Source organism: Lytechinus pictus, chromosome 7 (genome assembly GCF_037042905.1).
Source record: "Lytechinus pictus isolate F3 Inbred chromosome 7, Lp3.0, whole genome shotgun sequence".
Lineage (NCBI taxonomy): Eukaryota > Metazoa > Echinodermata > Echinoidea > Temnopleuroida > Toxopneustidae > Lytechinus > Lytechinus pictus.
The window spans coordinates 34,286,127-34,297,370 of NC_087251.1; positions in this window are offsets into that span (position 1 = coordinate 34,286,127).

Consider the following 11,244-nt stretch of genomic DNA (forward strand, 5'->3'; position numbering starts at 1 on the left):
TCTTGGGAGACTGGTGGAGGGTGTAGCAGTCCAGAAAGAAAGACTCATTGGGAGCGGAGCAGTCCACAAAGAATGATGGAGGGTGGAGCGTTCCACAAAGACTGATGGAGGGTGGAGCGTTCCACAAAGACTGATGGAGGGTGGAGCTGTCCACAAAGACTGATGGAGGGTGGAGCGTTCTACAAAGACTGATGGAGGGTGGAGCGTTCTACAAAGACTGATGGAGGGTGGAGCGTTCTACAAAGACTGATGGAGGGTGGAGCGTTTCACAAAGACTGATGGAGGGTGGAGCGTTCCAGGAGAGTTGGACAGTCTTGGAATACTGGTGGAAGATGGAATATTCAAGATAACTGATGGAAGTGAAACAGATTAGAGAGATTAATGGAGAATGGGACGGTTCATTAAGCCTCTAGGAACCGGGTCACTCTTTGAAAACGACTAGATGACGGTCGATGAGGGTACTTTGGGAAAATGCATGAAGGGTGGGGCAGTCTGCGGGAACTGATGGCTTTTCGAGATATGGGAACGAAATTGTCGAATGTCACCAATAACAGCGTTGTCTAATAATTTCAAAGGCGGACTAGATTATAGCCCAGTAGCACCGCCCTTCCTAAAAATCTTCAATATGCAGATATGAGATCTATTATATTCATGTAAGAGAAATCATACCAGATACCCTACTTATAATTGGAGGAAAATATCTGTGAAAACTAAAACAATTGAATGCTGTGAAAAAAAATGCAATAGTCAATGAAATTGAGATTGAGTGCCAGGAAATATCAATAAGAGTCAAAGTGCCTATTATGTTCTTCGATTTGAATAAATCATGATGTTAGATACTGTATATTTCAATCTCTTACATATTTGGTCTCATGATATACACATTCTCGTAATTGTCCTTTCAAATGCAAAAAAAAAGAGAGGATGTATTCCGCGGCATCGTGAATACTTTCATCACATAACGTGTTTAATTTCACTTTCAATGTCAAACCAACACAAAACATGACCTGATTCAACTGTCTGCTATGGCCATGCTTATAAATCGAATTAGAGCGTGAATCTTTTCTTTGAAGCAACACGGCCGGGTAAAATGTATGTAAATTCTTCCCCAGATGTTGCACTGAATATTGATCTGCTGGAATAGACGGTAAACATGAATCTTATGTTACAACAAAAATGTTTGACAGAAATGGTGCAGCTACTTCCACTTATTTCCATGCCAGTATTTTTTGTGATCCAAACATAGACCATTAACTTTTATTCTTTGATGCTAACAATTCAATCATGATTGCTGAAAATGACGAGAAATTATATTGAAAAAAAAATTAATCAATCTAAGAATTAAACCATATACTTTGATTTCTTTAAAATGAAGTTTATGATTTAATTTTTTTTTCTAAACTTTAGTTTATGGTTTAATTCTTGTATTCATGCATAGACCAATGTCGAGGTGTTATCTAACGATAACACCTCTACATTGGCCTAAACAAGAAATGTACATGTACATTAAATGTGTATTTTAATAGTTTAATTTCTGTATTGGTAGATATTTCAAATATGATTGTTGAATTGGTGAAAATCTTAATCTAAGAGCTATACCATAAACCCAGATTTTGAATAATAAAACCTGTTCATAAATCAAGCGTGCATGCCCATCAAATTTGTTCTTCTCTTTGTTTGATTATTCCTACAACATAAACAATATGTCATTTATTCTTTCCATCCGCTTTCAAGTCAATCGAATGAAACAGAACAATTCTTATACGATAATTCTAAACGAACTTAAAATCAAAATAATATTATCCGCCCGGCGGATCCAATACGGTTGTACAAATTCAAGACTTTACAAATCAAATTACAAATATCACTTCTAAATATTTCATATACATGTACGTCATTGTTTTAGGTTTACTCACTCTAGTGATATAATATACGTACATTTATTCACAACGAAGAATATAGCATTTGTGAACCTAAACTATTTTGATAAATTATAAACATTCAAGTTATTGAATTTCTTATGAGTTATTCGATGACAATGTCCAGCCTACAAATTCTTAGTCTTTCTAATGTTAATGAAAACGACCATTTATATCGCACAGAATGAGAATCCGTTGATATGTCCAGTTAACTAATATTTAGAAATTAATCTCCTTCCACACAATAGATGGGCAAATATTGTCTAGTATCAATTTCATATCTATTTTAATCGACATAGTACAACGTTCTTACAAATTGCGCGAAGGAATATTGAAGCGTTTTGTAGTTCACAGACGGCATGATATCTTCACTTAAGAGAAAAGCAAACTTTGCCTGAAATTGATCCATGCAATTTTATTACCAGCCCATTCAGTAAAGTTTACAGACGGCAAAATTGCCATGATATACCGAGGAATCGAATTGAAGGTAGGAAACCTAATATTGCCCGCCCTGAAAAAGAACGATAAAAGAATCCCCGTCTTTCTCAATTGGTCACTATAAATGTTTGAAAGAACGAAAAAAATATGGAACAGGTTCACTTACCATATCTCCCTCTTGGATTATGACAAAGGCAAGTTGATAGGAAGAATAAACCCTGACAAGTATATAGCGTTCCTTCTGACGAAAGCTATGTGAATGGTTGATTGTGATAATATGAGCCCTTTCTCTCCCCGCCAATCCAAAGCAACAAATTACGTCCGCTTCGATTAGTCTTGCGCCTGGTGCATGCGCTCTCTCTCTCTGCAAGACACTTTTTGTCTTCTCCTGATTTCTTAAGAAATGACAGATGACAAACCTATACAACGCCACTCTTTATCTCGTTGATGTGTAGCTATTTTAGAACATCATTCCATAATTTTGTTTATTACCTAGCGCAAGCTTGCTCTAGTTATGAATTAATGCTGTTCTTGATTAACCCTTCATTATTCTCATATTCTTGCAAGAGGGTTGTATTTTTTCATTCCTATCTCTAGCTGTTGTTGAACTTTATTGCTTTATCTTCAGTTTGCTGTTACTTAAATAGCCCAAGTTCATTCGTACATTTCCCCTCCCTCTATTTCTTCCAGACACACAAACACCGGCACACACACCCTCACATACATACACCCACACAATCACCCTCACCCCCACACACTCAATCTTCCCATATAATTTTCTTTTGCTATTACAAATTCACCTCATTTTATATATTCATTATTGTAATCCTTACTATTATTTTTTTAGTTTCGTTCATCGGTAACCTCTTCACGATCTTACCATGTTCAATAATATTTTTCAATGAAAAACAGCTGGTGTCTTTACTCAACAAAACAAATCATCCTTATTCATAATAATAACAACTATATACTTATTATTTCTGTAGTTTGTATATTTGCCACCCCGTATTGACTCGGTGAACAGTTTATATTCCTCATCTATCCACAGTGTTTCACCTTTATCGTTTCTAAGTAAAATGGACCCCATGTGCTATATTTCAGTCCTCTTCTAGGTTGAGATTTTACCAGTAATCATCAAGAATTTAAAGGTTCTTCAAAGTTCACACACGGTTTGGGATCACGAGACCTATTCGTTGTCATGTTATATAGATAACCTTTTTAATTTTCATGACTTCACCCGGCTCGCTCCAAGGCACTTTTCCACTCATTCGATTCAACATCATTAATGTAGACTCTTTGGATTGCGCCTTTCTCGGAATGAATCACAATAACAGAAGAACACATTCAGGATATGATATATATAGTTATGTGAATTTTCACGTTAGTTTGTTTATGAAATATTGAATATAGGGAGTTTTAGAACGTAATGATCTTGAGACGAACACAGTTGCTTAATTTTTAGAGGAGCAGGCAATTAATTGTAGCAACCCTGTTATGAGAGCAGGAGTTTTAGATATACACAATACGATTGAGTCGGATTAATATGGTTTTTTTTCTTGTTTGTATTTATGCTGGTATGGTCTTATTGTATATAGGTTTTTCATTTGTATGGTTGCCTCATTGTTCCTGGGTGTGTTCCTGTCCTCATGGCTGTGTTTTCTTGTGTCATACAAGAATCTTAGCATAGAATGAATTATTTGAATGCCATATTCAGTGGTGGACACAGATGGGGGGCACACCCTAAAAATGTTACAGATATTTCTTTACTAAGGCATTCTAACCATTCATCGATCTTTAAAAATAAACAACATGAACATTAACCAACCTGATAATGAAGAGGGCACTCCTTCCTTGCTGTCTTGCTGCTACTCACCCAGTTAAAATATTGTAATTTACCTGGAGGCTAATTCGCACTATAAGTGTTGCCTTTAAGGAAAAACATTCATCTTAAATCATCATGCACTATTCTTATCAACCCATTAAATACCGGAACTCTCGCTTTGTATGTGTTTTGTGGTATTTCCCATGCAATATGATAAAAAAAAAAATCCAAATTGAATAAAGTCTACTTCTGAAAGGCAGACCCGTTTTCCCTCTAGCTCTCATTATCCATGTCAATGTCGTGATGAATTCGATGTCACATGATCGTCACGTGATTATAGAGTTACCATCGTGTGTACAATCATTGCTACAGTCATTTGCATTTATTTGATTAATGGTTTCCTTATTGGCTCGCATGTAGAGTAGTGGCGTATCTGTAAAACCTCATGAGAAAGGGTAGTAAAATGTTGACCAGCAAAAAAAACAAAGTAGAAAAAAAAAAGGAAAAGGAAAAAAAGAAGCCACTTCCAGTAAAAATTTCTGATAACTTAAATAAAGAGGTCATCCGCACTATCGGATGCGCTTTTCATTCCAAAATATTCTGACAAATACAAAAAGGGTCAACAAATTTTTCCTCCTGACCCCCCCCCCCCCTTGGTTAGGTAAGGTACTGATATCATGGATATAAAATATTTCTTTCCTTTAACACTGATATCACATTTATCGTTAAAAAGCATCATAATCCATGCACGTGCACACATAGTTATGGAAGTAGGTCTATATAAGTACGACTTTACTTTCGACTGTGTCATGTACATTAGCGACTTCATGATCGGGGATATTATAATGTAATAAGATTAATTTGTTGTACTTTCTTGACTTGCTATGAAATTGATGCTTAGTATTTGCGAACTACACTCCAGCCACGGCCGCTTGTAAGACGTAATTTTTAATGTAGGTCATATGTGGATACCGAATACGATTGTATTCTAGTTCAATTTTATTTAGAATTAGGTCGAATTATGTGGGATCTATATTCAAGCAATTCCCTTTCTCCACAGATATCTATAGACATCGTTTACAACGTGTCCACATTTCTAGTTCACTTGTGTAGAAATTGACATAGGAATCCACTGTATTTGTGTTTCTCCTTTTCATAATAATAATAATAGCTGGATTGATAAAGCGCTTTTTGCCAGAGGATACAAGCGCTGATATTATTAATCTGGCTTTAGCTCGAGCTACTATCACCGGCGCTCAGTGCATGCAAGGAATTACTCCTGCCGTGTAAACCATTATCCTCATCTGGGTCGAGTGCAGCACAGTGTGGATAAATTTGTTGCTGAAGGAAAACACGCTATGGCTACGATTCGAACCCACGACCGTCTGTATCAAAGACGAGAGTCAGAACCACACGACCACGACGCACCTACCATTCTATTGGATATAAATTATTTAAAAAAATGAATTTGAAATCGTGATTTCAATAATGTTAAGTAACAAACCATGTGTTAGTTTGAACAAAATTTATTATGGAAAAAAAAGAGAAAATTTTTATGGAAGAATAAAAGAATAGCTTATTTCTTGGAAGAATTCATTTTGGACACCATGCACTGATCATTCTGTTAACCTAAAGGTATGTTTCGTTTTAAATAAGTAAATACCAAAACATAGATTTGAATAAAAATATGATGTTCTATTCGATTATTAAAATCATTTTTCTAGCTGCCACGCGCTTATTATCTTTAAAGAAGCTATATTATGCTCTGAATTAAATCACAATACAATGAATTTTGTGCTTGTGCTGAATTAACCATGTAAACCGTGATTCAATTAGCCATGCCCTGCGTGATCTTATATTAAGCTTCTTTAAGCCATGCCCACAATCATGCAATAGTATATGTTATTAAGACGTATGTCGTCTCCTTTGTTCTTGTTTGTGTGTGTCAAGATATCTTACTGCCAACACAAGTTTTCTTGACCCACATCTTGTGGAAGCTGGATTCCTCATGTTCATCCTCTGTGCTCTGTGAACAAGTACAGAAGCTTTCAATTAGTATCTGCTTTATGAGATGGTGATATATTTTATCTGACAAAAAAGTTACATAGCAATATAATTTAGGCCTATATTGCCAAGTCGACGTTTATGAAGATACATGTCGACATTATAATGATAGTAAATAATAATAGTTACAGTTATATATAGCGCTTCGTACGCCAAGCATGTGTCTAAGCGCTTTGCATTGTAATTATTATTACCCCGGGCACATTACTGTGCCACACATAAAGTGCACCATCTCCAATCTCTGGGGAGTTTCCAGGCCAGGCAACCCTTAAATTATCAGTGCACACGTGCCAATCCGATCACATTTACGTCCATATCCTACCGGGTACCCATTTAACACCTGGGTGGATAGTGTCAAACATGGATAAGTTCCTTGCCAAAGGACATTAAAGCCGGGTAGGATCCGAACCGTCGGCCCTTGGTTTAACAGTCAAATGACTGAACCACTACACCACTACACCTCCACATCCACACAGATGTGAGTGCATCGGTAGGTTTTGTGAGCGTAAGGTCACTATGCAACTGTTTAGACTGGTTTTAGACTAGTTTCCCTAGTTACCGCATGCTCACTAGACCTATCCATTCATGAACAAACCTGTGCATCATTTGTTATATAGAAGGTGGAATTTTTCGACGATTTTCTTTTCAACCATGCATAAGTAATTGCCGGACGCATGGCAATTTTAGCAGATGCATGGCTGACCATACATCGACAATTACTTATGCATGCACTGTTAGAAAATTTATCCTTAAAATAAAAGAAGTTCCTGCAGCAGAGTCTCAAGGACACCTGTAATCTTACCAAATTGCGTAATCTTTCAGGAAATTGGTACTTGATGTATGAAACCTTACAAATTTCCTTTAATAAAGCACCCTTTTCCCCTTTTTAAACAGACCTGTTCTGTTAAATTGCGGGAAAATTCCTGTTTTATGAATTTACAGAATGATTCTGTTATTGCTTTCTGCAAAATCTTCTTTTTTCTGTAAAATCAGTTTTTTTTTTTAGTGTGGTTGCCATTCTATAAGGCAAGATAACATATCTCGTCATGTTGACATGCTTTTTAACTTTTTATAAGTCGATTTGGCAAGATAGCATATCTTGTTATGTCAACATGTAACTTTTATACTTCAACTTTGGAAGATAACATTTCTCGTTATTACCACATTTAACCCTTTTTATGAAATTCACAAGATTTACGTATCTCACTCATTATGTCAACTTGCAACTTTGTGTAGTCGACATGGCAAGAAAACGTTATAGGCCTATGTCGCTGTGTTGACAAAATGAGACTTTTAAATCAACATGTCACGTCCCCACTTTTATTTATCTCGTCAAGTGAATGGCTCGTTAAATCATCCGCAACCAACAGACGTTCTCCTTTGCAGTGTCTATGCTGTCACATAATTTACCTCAATTCAATTAAGCGATGTGTTTATCTGCCATACGTAGGCTTGATCTGTATGAAATAAGAGTGTCGTTCGTGGATATTGATTTTATTAAGGATTTTGAAAATTTCGAAAGAATCAGCCATGTTTCCCTTTTTGGCGTAGTAGTTATTTTTATCGGAGAAATTGTGTATTGGCAAGAGATCCTATATTCCTATTTGTATCATTTCTGATGATCAGACTGACACATCACTGATGAATTAAAAATAAATGTCATTATCAGTTATTGATATCGTCACGCAGCGGGCAGCGCCAGAGTATTTTTATAAGAGAGGATCCGGGGGGGGGAGGGGGAGGTAAAAGTGACGCTTTCGTTGTCTGTCTTTTGATTGCAAAACATAATTCTTCCCACATTTACGAATAGCGTATACTACGTAACTTCCCAAACAATATAAAAGATCTCCCCATTTACCTCACAACATGCCTATAGAACATTCCACATTATATTATTCACATTACAGTGCTATGTTTATTTCAAATCATATGTATTTTGTTCTACTATGTTTGATTTTTTAAAGGTTTGTTCAGGCTATTTTGATCGATTTCATCTGCAGTAAACACCTGTCGCTAGCTCACGGTCGATCGAAGCAGAAACAGGCTTAACCCAGGGGAGAGGCTTCACTGTGACCTGCTGATCAAACGCCATTTTAAGAACATCATGAAAATCTTTCTTGCACTGAATTCTTCATTCTTCGAACGTCATTATATTACGTGCAATTCAAGGAAAGACTTATCCTCGATCTAGGTTAGATGTGAAAGAACCGAAATGCATGAACCATCAATGAGCCGAGAACCGCAAATCCGTCAAAGAACTGGGTATTCTATTTACTTATAACACGTTTATTGTCTGTCTTTTTGTAGGCTATATTCTAGTTTTATAACTTTTACATATAGTAGGCTATATTCTAGTTTTATAAATTTTACATATAGTAGGCTATATTCTAGTTTTATAGCTTTGACAACTTAATCCCTTAAAAACATGTAGCGTTAGTGCTTTTTCAGATTGCCGTCTTTTTTGCATACAATAATTAAAAAAAATCGTAAGGCCTACTAATGTTCTTGACTATTGTGTCCTATGATATTTATGTCTTAAACGAGATTAGGTGCTCGTTTCAGAAAGATTTTCAATTCAACGAATAAAACGAGCCGCTACTATAATTGGGACTTGTTCTTGATTTCCTGCGGTGCGTTTAAACGCAACGTTTTGTGCAATGGGCCCCCGGACAGTGTCTTCATCTTCGATTAATACTGTTATCATTTAACATAAGATACATTTGATACATTTTAATTACCTCAATCCCCTAATTCTCATCAATTGTCGAACACCATGCCTGTATGTTCTGCACAGAAACCCATTTCATTTTCTCGCTTCACACATTCTCTAACCACCCCTATGCATATCCCATCATCATTATCATCGGTTGTGCACCCCTTCTCGTATCGCCAACATTCCATTTTATCACACTCCTCTCCATCGTCCCTTCTCCATCATCATCCGTACGGGTGGTAAACTCATTACGTAACCATGCGGTTACCCCATCATCATCACCATCACTTCCATTCCTATCATCCCATGTGACACACTATGCATACAATTCGATTGTTTGCGTAGTGGTATTATGCGCGCCATACAACTACTTCCTTATCAGCTCATCGCTCATCTAATAAAGGACCAACTTAAAGGCGGTACGGAGCATTGAGGCCACGCTAAATATTGGCGGCAAGATGAGATTAATACATTTTAGTAGTAGATCGGATGTCAAATGAGGCCGGGTAATCGTATTAGATGGTGAACAAAGAAAATCGCCAGCCTCGAAAAAAATCATTAAAAATTTGCGACTGTATCTCGAAAGTGTTTCGGGATGGAAATATTCACTCTGATAGAAAAGGAATGTATATATATAATTGAATTAAAAACTTAGCACTCGGCCAAATTGTGGTATTGAAGACGGGTGATAAGATTATATTAGTAGTTAATACTAATATGGGGGCGAAATGATGAAGGTGTTAACACCCCATTATACTTTATCAACATTACTATTATTCACAAAAAGGGGATTTCGAATGACCATTTGATAATGCTCATACTCAAAAGACAAGTGCACCCCAACAAAATCCAACAAGCGTAAAATTTCATCAAAATCGGATGTAAAATAAGAATGACATTTTAAAGTTTTGCTTAATTTCACAAAACAGTTATATGCACATCCCGGTCGGTATTCAGGATGATCCTGTATGACGAGACTGATGACGTCATCCACTCACTATTTCTTTTGTATTTTATAATATGAAATATGAAATATTATAATTTTCTCCTCATTGTCAAGTGAAACAACGATGAATTCCTCCATGAACATGTGTAATTAGCATTGTTTAATACTGGTTCAGTCAAGTTGGTCCTTATTGTCAAATATGTAAATAGAATAAAAAATAGCGAGTAAAGGACATCATCAACTGTCTCATGTGCATGTCACTGATTTGTGCATAATCATTACTGTTCTTGTGAAAAATAATCGAATCTTTAAAATGCCACAACTTTCTTAGTTTACATCAGATTTTGATGAAATTCTCAGCGTAATGCTAGTTTTCTCTATTTGTTCAAATCAACATTATTCTTGGGTGGACTTGACCTTTAACAAACGAAAATTTACTTCTATCGCCATTACCACAATTGTGACCATTCACATTTCACTTCACACATTCACTTCTATTCCAACACCACATTCGTACATTTTGATATGCATTATATGTAGGTTGACAGGCTAGATTCATTCGAATGCATGGAATATTAATGAATGTTTAGGTGTAACGCGTAACTTTTTATCATGAATCAGTAATCTCGTGGAACCCGAGATATAGTCTTGTATGAATACTTCGTAGATTTTCATTCCCTCTTCGAGAAGAACAGATGATGTAAGAGAAACCCTCGCAACCCAAGAGCTATACGTTGATTGTATCACATAATTTGCTCGCACAACCCCCGCCAAAGTAAATGATATAGTGGGAAATATAGTTGTACAGCCTGTGGACAAGACTACGTGTTTAAAGGCTTTGGAACAAAATACGGACACTAAAGTATATACTTCCAATGCTATATTTATTCATATAAAAAAAATCATTATTATAGTGTTTCGCATCAGTCTGATAGGAAGGGTGTGCTCAAAACAAACAAAAACATAATTTTGATGAATGGAGTATTTGAAATTTACAAATTTGATTAAAAAGAAAGTTGAAATATCTATAAAAAATCTTAAGAAACAGCACCGTTTTTGCGGCATTTTTAAGTTTAGCCTTTTTCCGGCTGATGCCAGATGATGATGTAAACTCCCCACCTTTTGTGATTTTTTTTTACAAGAATACAATCGTTTTAAAAAGTGGGAGTACAAAAGAACCCAAATTTAGACGAATATTGCTATAACTTATTTTGTTATAAGAAGATAAATTCATTCAATTTTATGAAAATTAAAATCTCATAAAATGAAATAAAAAAAGGGAAAACGGGAAGTTACGTGGTCAGCTAAGCTTATTACGTAATCATAACGACATGCATAAAAC